We start from the raw sequence: 9980 nt of genomic DNA on the forward strand, positions 1-9980 counted from the left end.
GAGGGTGCTACCTGGGCCAAAGCCTTCTACTCCTTGGTCACACCTCTTCCCTATTCACAGGTGGCACCCCCTTCTAGCAGCCAGCCCCCCAGCCACAGCAAGCTGCAGCGCATGGAGTCTCACAGCTTCCCCCCTCCCTTTCCTGTTGATAGCAGCCAAAGGAATGCTGGGAAATGTTCCTTCTCTGCTCCAAGGCAGGGAGCTGGTCAAGGAACTACAGCTCCCAGGGCCCTAATGGGTCTCAGCTTCCCTACTGAATCCAGGCTGCTCTGAGGCTCCCTTTCTGCAGAGTGGAGGAAGTTACTGTTACAGGTCCCTTCAGAGCTTGGGCCTAGCACTATGGCACCATGTTAAATCCAGTACTGCTCCCAACTCTATCCAGCTCTGCTGCTGGCAGGATCCCTTCCCATTCTTTTTGTTTCCTGTTTCCTCTCCAAGGAGAAGCTCTGCATTGTTCCTGTGTGGGGAATTGAACCCAGGCTGTCTGGGTGAAAGCCAAGAATCCTAACCACTAGACCACATGGGACTTCCAGAACACCTTTACATGTTCATATTCAATAACACAATTAAACGTAGCCATTCAAAGTAGCCATTTAAAAGAAGCCATTCAAAAAACTTCAAAAACAGACTTCAAAGAGAAATTGCAGAGTTACAACTGATCTGCAAACTTAACACCATTAATTTGAGCTTGAAGAGGGACTGGGGGTGACTGGCTCACTACAAAAGCAATTTTCCCTCTCTTGGTATTGACACCTCCCTGACAATTACTTGGAGAGAGCCACATCCACCCTGACTGAATTAGCCTTCAACTCTGGCTCTCCCCTTGTATGGTAACTCCCTTTACATCATGTTCCAATATATATTTATGCCTCTATCTGCAATTTTCACTCCATGCATCTGAAGAAGAGGGCTTTTTACCCAGGAATGCTTGTGTCCAAATAAATCTGTTAGTTCTTAAGGTGTCACCGGACTCCTCGTTGTTTTTGTGAAATAAAAGCAAAATGCACTCTAAGCTGATCTTAAGCCTTTCAATGCCCTTACAAACTTAGATGCTTCTCACCACAGGCCGGCTGGTGGCTTTTCAGCCAGGCTCTCCCCTTTCGTCAGCGCTTCAGTTGCTTGGTGTGGGGGTGTCTGTAGATGTAGGTGGACGAGAGAGACAAAGCATGGCAAATGTCTCTGCTTTTATCATGTCCTTTCTTCCCTCTTGGCTTTGATCCCCCTTCAGAGTCAGGTGAGCATCACTGCGTCTCTCCGAGCAAGTCTGAGCAATTCCCCTGGGGTGTCCTCTTGCAGGTAAGTGATTGCACTGTAGCTCTCTTGCTGAACAATGGCTGTTGATGGGTTGTTTGACACCCTGTCCGGGTGTTGGTTACTTTCCTTGCTGTTGTCACTGGGGAGCTAATATTTGGCTGACTCCCCCACCTTACAGCATAGTGATAACCACACTGCACAATTCTCATAACTTCATATGCATGAATGGTAAACATCTATGGGTAGAGAAATGACTTTCAGCAGATCATATCCTTTCCCCTGATACCTTACAAGGCATGCTCTGTATATAAGATCACGATTATATGAAAATGAGGAATATGGGGGTTACAGCACACTCTCCCAAAGGTACAGAATGTCACACTGAGATTCTATTTTCATTTGTTATGTAACAGCATTAAAGAGATCCAGTGACTGACCAATGGCATTTTCAAGTGCTAAAATAGCAAGCACTGTTGGTTTCTCATTGGCCATCAGCGACTGAAGATACGGTTTAATGAGCCAGAGCTTCAAGGCGAGGGTGGTTCTGTCCACTGCCTTCCGTTGCGCTGTTGGGCACCAAGTCCCTGGCGGTCAATATGTGAATCTGGGAGAAGAGAGTGGGGTGGCAAGCGGTGGTAGAACTTTTGCCACCAGGGTCTAGCTGTCTAACTTCCTCTTCGTACTGCTGGGCCCCCGTTGCCTTCAGGTAACACAGGAACTAAGGCAGGAATAGGGTGAGGAAGCAAGTCAAGCCGAGCAAGGAAGGCAAAAGTTAATCTTATCTTCATGGGCAGCTCGCAATGACGTCCTTTTTCTGTGCCACAGCTGACAACAACATCCCAGACAGAAAAGTAACAGGCCAAAAAGAAACCTAGCAGCTGCTGAAACAGTTCAGTTGGGAGCGTGCTAGACTAACAGGCTCTTCTATCCTCCTTTATGCACGGGTGGGATGTTTTCTGAGAGTGCAGCAGTTCCTTTAACTGCCACGAGTCCCTCATTTCAGGCTATGCAGCAGGAAAAGACAGCATGGGCTTCTGCACCGAGTTGGCCCACCTGACCTTTCATTCTTCTCTTGCTCTTTGTCAGCAAGGAGAAGAAAAAGAAGCTCTCCCTCAAGCTGGAATCACACGGGTGAGGTAAGGACGACTTCCTGAGTGCTGGCTCCAGTCCTCTGCCCTGCCAGCTGACCTATCGAGGGGCTACCACCACATTCTCTAGATTTGTCCATCGGTCTGTGCCAGAGTGAGCAACAACCCAGTAGGTGGAGTTTCTGTAGTGTAGTGGTTATCACATTTGTCTAACACGCAAAAGGTCCCTGGTTCAAAACCAGGCAGAAACATGCTGGCTTCCTTTTCCCAGATCCCCTTGTTATTCAGAAAGGCCACTCCTCCTATTGGCCTGTCCCTGGGATAACTCCAACCCCTGCATGACAGAGGATGCTGACAGCAGTGGAAAAAGCACCTTGGTGTCAGGCTGGACAACCTAGAGTAGTTAGGCCACTCACCCTTTGGAGGCTTGTGGCTTGGCCACCTCTGCTGTTGGAGATTGGCCTATAGAGGCTCTCACTTCCTGCTGGGCTCCTTTGCGTGACTGGCCAAAGGAGGAAGTGAGGCAGGAATGGGGCAATAGAGGAAAGTTGAGCTGAGGATGGCAGGGAAGAAGCTGTGCGGCTAAGTGGAGTTAGTACAGCACCACCCTTCATTCTGCAAAGCCTGGGGAGGTGTGGTTGGCTGCTGGGAGGTAGAATCCTGTGCCTGCCTCTTGGCTTCCCAGGAGTGGCTACTTGCAGCCCAGGAGAAGAAGGGAGGTTCTGGGTGAAAGGAAAACAAGCAAAGCTGAGTCCAAGTGGAGAATGGCGGCTCCTTTATGGCCAACCTGGGGGCATGACTGATGGTTTTAGAGGTGGAGGCTGGGCTGGCTGTGAGCAACTGGGATCCAGAAAACCCCCACCTGCCCTTCTGAGGGCTGACCCCATGGAGGTGCGGTTGGCTGCTGGGAGACAGACCGCTGTGGCTGCCTGTTGGCATCCCAGGGATGGCTACTTGCAGCCCAGGAGAAGCGGGGTTCTGGGGGGAAGGAGAAGCAGCAATGGTGAGGCTGAGTGGGCTCCTTTCTGGCCGAGATGGTGGACTGTGGTGAGTCTGGGAGTTGCCTGTAAGCCATAAGTGGACGTAGTGCAGTGAAAACTGCTGCTCCATTCTGGCCGACCTGGGGGCGCCATGGATGACTTGGGAGTGGGGGCAGGGCGCTGGCTGTGAGCAAATGGGATCCAGGAAGCCCCAGCCTGCCCCTCCAGGGGCCGAGTCTTCTTCTCTCCTGCCATGGGGAGCCTGACCTTAAGCCTGCCCAGCATGTGCAGCAGCTCGAGCATTAAGCCTTCCTGTGTGCATAACTGAACTACGCCCTAGTGTAATAAGGTGTAAAGTTTAGATTGTGAATTTATCTTTAATTTCCATGGTAATTTCCTTTGAGCTTTTATTCCTACCACTTATAATCCTTAAAACTCCATCTTTCTGTAGTTAATAAATCTGTTTTATGCTCTACTTAAACTGGTGTATTTTGCTTGAAGTTCTTGGGAAATCTCAGCTCCATTACAAGGCTGGTTCATGTACTATTCACAGTGAGGGAGGGGTGGACCCTGTGTAATAAACTCACACTGATCAGGCTTCTGATTAAGGCAAGATGGTATGATCCAGGGGTGCAAGGCTGCAGAGCTGCAGGGGGGGCGACTTTCTATCATTAGTGTTATGAGTGGCTGCAGAAGCATTCATGTAATTCAGTTGGCTGTGTCCCTACCTACGGATGTCTGTGTAAGTGCAATATCTACCAGAGATTCACAGCTTGTCTCAGCATCACATGTGTGAGAGGGAGCCCAGGTGGTAGGACAAAGGGCTCAGGGGTCCCACTGTTTAGTTGCATCCCATAGATCCCATCACAGACTTTCAACAACCACAGAGGGTGCTCACTGAGACAGAGAGAGAGATGCCAAAATAGAGTTCTCCACTGCCTGCAGCCATCACACTACCAGGAGTTCTGCGCACAGAGAGGCCCCTGCTGGTGGAAAAGGCTTTGGTAGAGACTCTTCTGACACCAGCCTGTGCTCATATACTGTTTAGCACTTTGTATTGTGACTTCAGCATCCACAGATGCCAGTTGAGTTGGGGGACATTTTTCCTGTCTCCACATTTGTCTAGTGGCTCCTTTCAACACTTGCCACCAAAAAGACTTGTTTCTTTTGCAAGCAATGTGCAGGTAGGCAAAGGCAGTCTTCTCCATTTCCTCAGAAGATCACCAAGCTGTGGGGAGAGAAGACACATTCAGCCAAGCTGGATGCTGAATCTCCTCTTTGTTCAGCAGGTGTCTGTGAAGGACATAAATCTCCACCATGTAGAGGGCAAGAATAGGAGTTTATTACACACAGAAGTGGCAGAGTGTCACCTTGCTTATTAGGCTCAGAGACACTGTTAATTGATTACAATAGAATATATAGATTTTCCATGGGTGGGGGAAAGAGACGGGGTAGGGAGTTCCAAACTCTGGGATAGGTTTTGCAGCAAGACATGATAAGCACAGTAGCCAAAGGTTAACAGGTTACATAATGTCTCCACCCATGGTCTCAAGTTAGCAAGTTAACATTTCATGAATACTTTGATAAAATGTTATTAGTATAAAATATCTATGCTGAATTCTGATTTGAGGTCCATAGGAAAGGAGCAACTCCTTTGATTGTCCTCCAGGTACATTCCTAGAGTTTAAAGCAAAGAAACAGTGAAAGTATATGGCAATAAAGATTGTTTTCTGTGTGTCTTAAGGCAAGGCATTGGTCCCTGGGAAGGGAGGTGGAAGGATGCCATATCTTATATTGACATCTGCCAACTTTTCATAAACTCAAGGTTGGATCTCTGGGAAGAACGTCTCCCTACAGAAGAGACTTACACAATAGGAACAGGGATTCTTTGTTCAATCTGCAACTCTGAATAAGATACAATTCTTTAGTTCTTAGCTCCAACACCTGGCAATTTGCTGACCAAGCCTATCTTAGCAAGCAAGTCTTTCTGTTTACCCAGCTTTCTTTTAGCTGGTCACTATTTGCTAGGCTTCTAGTCCCTTGATTATACTCTGGACTTTGGGTCTGGAAAAGAGCTGGCACAATCCATAGACCAGGTTGTTATATAATATGCACATGAATTTTAACCCTTCACATACAGTAATGGCAAAGTTCTTGGTTCAGGCTTGTAGCAGTGATGGAATAAACTGCAGGTTCAAATCAAGTCTCTGGAGTCCATCCACAGCTGGGATGGGTCATTCAGTCCCTTGTACAGAGCTTCAGTTTGTAGCAAAGTCCCTTCAGAGGTATGAAGCAGGACTGAAGACAAGATGGAGACGAGGCATCAGCCTTTTACAGTCTCTTGCCATGTGGTCTTTGTTTTCTTTGTCCCAAGGACACTCTATCCAGCACGTGGCATAGAAAAACCTTTGAGTTTTGTCCATAGGCAGGTCCCTGCATACCTTGCTGAGCCACAAGGCATATCTACCTTCTCTCAATGGGTTGATTGTAGAGCTGATGGTCCTTAATGGGCCATGAAGCAGGCTAGGCAGAACTGACACCAACTTGTCTGGCTGGGGTGTTCCTCGGAAGCATAGCACAAGTTTGAATACAGACAGCATAGAGCCAATATTCATAAAGTCAACTACAAAAATGATACACATCTAGAGATAGCATAATTATAATCAGCCAATCAGAACCTCTCCATAGACCCCTTTCACAACAACCTTTCTATCATATTGGCTGCAAATATAGAACAGTGGTCACAATGGTGATCTATAAAGTTACAGATTATGTCAATAACATCACAGGAGGTGACACAGCATCAGTGAGACTAATATTGGAATACTGTCTCCAGTTTTGGTGTCCTCATTTGAAAAAGATACTGTGAAATTGGAGCTGGGGCAGCAAAAAGCCACCAAAATGTTCTGAGGGCTGGAGAAAAATGCCTTCTAGTGAGCTATTGAAAGAGCTCCATCTGTTTAGCTTATCAAAAGAAGATTGAAAGGTGACTTCACTGAAGTGTTGAAGTGCCTTAATGGAGAGAAAAGATTGGGTATTAAAGGGCTCTTGAATGGAGCAGAGAAAGACATAACAAGACCCAATGATTGGAAGGTGAAAAGAGACAAATTCATATTACAACTAAGCCCCAAATAGTCAACAGCGAGGATGATTCACCACAGGAACAAGCTACCAAGGAAAGTGGTGGAATCTCCATCCCCTGAAGTCATTCAATGAAAACTAGATGCCTTTCCCCCAGAAGTAGCTATAGTGTCATGCAGGAGGCCTGTGATATGCAGGGGGTCAGATTAGATGCTGTAATGGTCTCTTCTGGACAGAAAGTAGACTAATTTTACAGATACTAGTTTTCGGAAAAACTGAGTGTAGCATTGGGAGCAGCATCTGAAGTTTTACTGTCTAGCCAGCTTACTGCCTAGAACGAACGCTCCTTGAGTGGGGTGACCACAGGGAGTAGCTCAAACCTCCAAAGGGCCTGGCCAGGGAAATTGATGCTAGCCTTGGTACATGGACGCACACCGCCGAATTAATGTGCTTAGTATGGGCCTGTGTCGTCGACTTTATACAATTTCCAGAGCGTTGCACTGTGGGTAACTGTCCCATAGTTCCCGCAGTCTCCCCTGCCCATTGGAATTCTGGGTTGAGATCTCAATGCCTGATGGGGCAAAAATAGTGTTATGAGTGAGTCTGGGTAAATGTCATCACTCAATCCTCCCTCCATGAAAACAACAGCAGACAATCATTTTGCACCCTTTTCCCTGGATTGCCCGGGCAGACGCCATAGCACAGCAACCATGGAGCCCGTTCAGCCTTTTTTCACTGTCACTGTATGTCTTCTTTATAGTGCTGACAGACGTGGTACTGCAGTGCTACACAGCAGCATCCCCTTGCTTTTTGCAAGTTAGCAAAGATGGTTACCAGCCCTACTGTACCGTCTGCTGCTTTGCAAGTTGACAATGACAGTTACAAGTTATACTGCACCATCTGTTGCTGTCATGGGTGCTCCTGGCTGGCCTCGATGGGGTCGGCCACGGGCTTATGGACAAAAATAGGAATGACTCCCCAGGTCATTCTCTTCTTTAAGTTTTGTCTAATGGAGAGTCAGTTCTGCCTAGATTATCAGGCAAGCCTACTAAAGATCCAGAGGGGCAAACGGGCGCTCCGGGTCAGAGCCCTAGAGATCCCGCAGAAATGATGCGCTGCATGCCATTCTAGTGGGTGCCCCTGCAACAACCCTACCCATTGCTTCCCTCCTCCCCTACCCCTCCTGGGCTACCATGGCAGTTATCCTCCCATTTGTGTGATGAAGTAATAAAGAATGCAGGAATTTGAAACAACACTGACTTTATTGCTTCTGCAAGCAGGGATCAAAGGGGGGAGGGGAGCGCAGCCTCCAGCTGCTATGAATGAACCTGGGAGTCATTCCCATCTTTGTCCAGGCACCCCCGGCCGGCCTCACCGAGGCCAGTCAGGAGCACTCACGGGACGACGATGATGGATACCTGTCCTACTGTACCGTCTGCCGTCCGCAAGGGAAGGGAAGGGGATGCTGCTGTGTAGTGCTCCAGCACCACATCTGCCAGCAGCATCCAGTAGACATACAGTGACACTGAAAAAAGGTGAGAGAGGATTTTTTTTCCCTTTGCTTTCATGGGGGCAGGAGGCGGGGGAACGACATATACTCTGAACAACCCGCGACAATGTTTTTGACCCTTCAGGCTTTGGGAACTCAGCCAAGAATTCAAATGGTTTTTGGAGAGGGCGGGAACTGTGGGATAGCTACATTCCTCAGTCGCCCCTCCCTCCATGAGCGTCCCCATTTCATTCTTTGTCTTTCTGGTACGCTTGTCTCAGTTCCTTAAGTTTCAGCACTGCTTTGAGTCCCTATTGTGGCCTCTGTCCATCATAGCCTTGGAAATTTTTTCAAATGTTTTGGTATTTCGCCTTTTGGAACGGAGTTCTGATAAAACAGATTCATCTCCCCATACAGAGGTCAGCTTCAGTATCTCCAGAACAGTCCATGCTGGAGCTCTTTTTTGATTCTGGGACTGCATAGTCACCTGTGCTGATCAGCGCTCCATGCTGGGCAAACAGGAAATGAAATTCAAAAGTTCACGGGGCTTTTCTTGTCTACCTGGCCAGTGCATCCGAGTTCAGATTGCTGTCCAGAGCAGTCACAATGGTGCACTGTGGGATAGCGCCCAGAGACCAATAGCGTCAAATTGCAGCCACACTAACCCTAATCTGACATGGCAATACTGATTTCAGCACTACTCGTCATCAAGGAGGAGTACAGATACCGGTATTAAGAGCCCTTTATATCAATATAAAGGGCTTCTTTGTGTGGACGGATGCAGGGTTAATGTGACATAAACTCGTAGTGTTGACCAGGCCAGAGAGAGCGGCAGGTTTCCCCTTTTGTTTCCTGCTTTCGTTTCCTTGACTAGTTTCTCCTCTGCACCAACTTGCTGTATTTGTTTGTGAGTCTGACTAGCTCAGTTGGTAAAGTATCAGACTTTTAATCTGAGAGTTCAAGTCCCTGGTCAGGTAATAAACTACTCATTATATCTTAAAAATCTGTCTTTCTGGAGTCTTCTTTGATGTTTTTTCTCTTCAGGATTTTGCCTTTTCTAAGAAGGGCCTTTGTGTGTGGGGGATTGAAGGGGCAACTTCCTGACAGCCCCTCTGTCCTTGCAGGCTGGAGGAATAAAGGCCTCTGGGCATATAGCATGTTCCTCCCCTGCACGCACACACACAAAATATCCCTATGGAATTAGAATCACCTGCTGCCTTCCCCTGTTCTGCTGGATCCCCAAATGAGGATACTCTTCAGCCTAAACCCATGTCCCCTCTTTGCCCAGTGCCCCTCAGTCCCAACCCTCAGTCCCTCCTATGCTCACTGCTCCTCACTCCCAACCAGAGCCTGCTCCTCTTCACCCTTCTCCTCTGTCCCAACCCACAACCCCCTCCTATTCCCAGTGCCCCTCAATCTCAACCCACAGCTCCTTCCTTCCCCCCAGCAGCAGGTGCTTCAGACCCCCTCAGGAAGATTTTCTTGCAAGGTTTCGTGTATGAGTCTTCATGTGGATTTTACAGTATGTTGGCTATATGTTGGGTTGCTTGCCAAAATGATCACTTTTGGCTGGTGTTGGATTCCCAGTCTCCTTGTTATTGGGACAGGAGAAATAAAGGGTTGTTGTCCTTCTTGTGTGAATCGAGGGCAGCAGAACTGTGCTTGGCAGACCCAGATGGAGGGACTCACCCTCAATTCAATAGCACTTGCTAGGCAGGGGACATTGGTTCCAAAGCCAAGTGGGCTGGGGCCTGAGTCCTCATGCTAAAATTTATGTGTTAGACCAACTTTAGGACAGGGTGGCTGTGGAGGGGTGAGTGAGTCCGTAGACAACATAGTGAGTACGGTGCCTTCTTATTTTCCCCCTTTTCCACCCAGGATGGCAGATGAACTCTACAGCGGCACCTCTGGGCTTGCACTGACTAAGGACAACAGCTGTGAGTGGGGTGCAGAGAGGAGATGGCTCATGTTAAATGACTTTTGGTTGCTGGACTTACGAACCTTAGGGAGAAGGACACTGCCCAGCTTATTTGTGGGTGGGTCTTTTCCTCATAGTTTAGGTTTATGTGTTGGGGCTGCTGACATGAC

The 9980-nt window shown here is 48.1% G+C and overlaps 1 non-coding gene across 1 annotated transcript; it reads left to right on the forward strand.

Moving 5' to 3' along the window:
* The first annotated feature begins 2520 nt into the window (after positions 1-2520).
* TRNAV-AAC (transfer RNA valine (anticodon AAC)) lies at positions 2521-2593 on the forward strand. The gene has a single exon. It is a non-coding gene; the product is annotated as a tRNA-Val (tRNA).
* Positions 2594-9980: the final 7387 nt, after the last annotated feature.

The sequence above is a fragment of the Gopherus flavomarginatus genome, chromosome 5, assembly GCF_025201925.1.
Source record: "Gopherus flavomarginatus isolate rGopFla2 chromosome 5, rGopFla2.mat.asm, whole genome shotgun sequence".
NCBI classification, from domain to species: domain Eukaryota; kingdom Metazoa; phylum Chordata; order Testudines; family Testudinidae; genus Gopherus; species Gopherus flavomarginatus.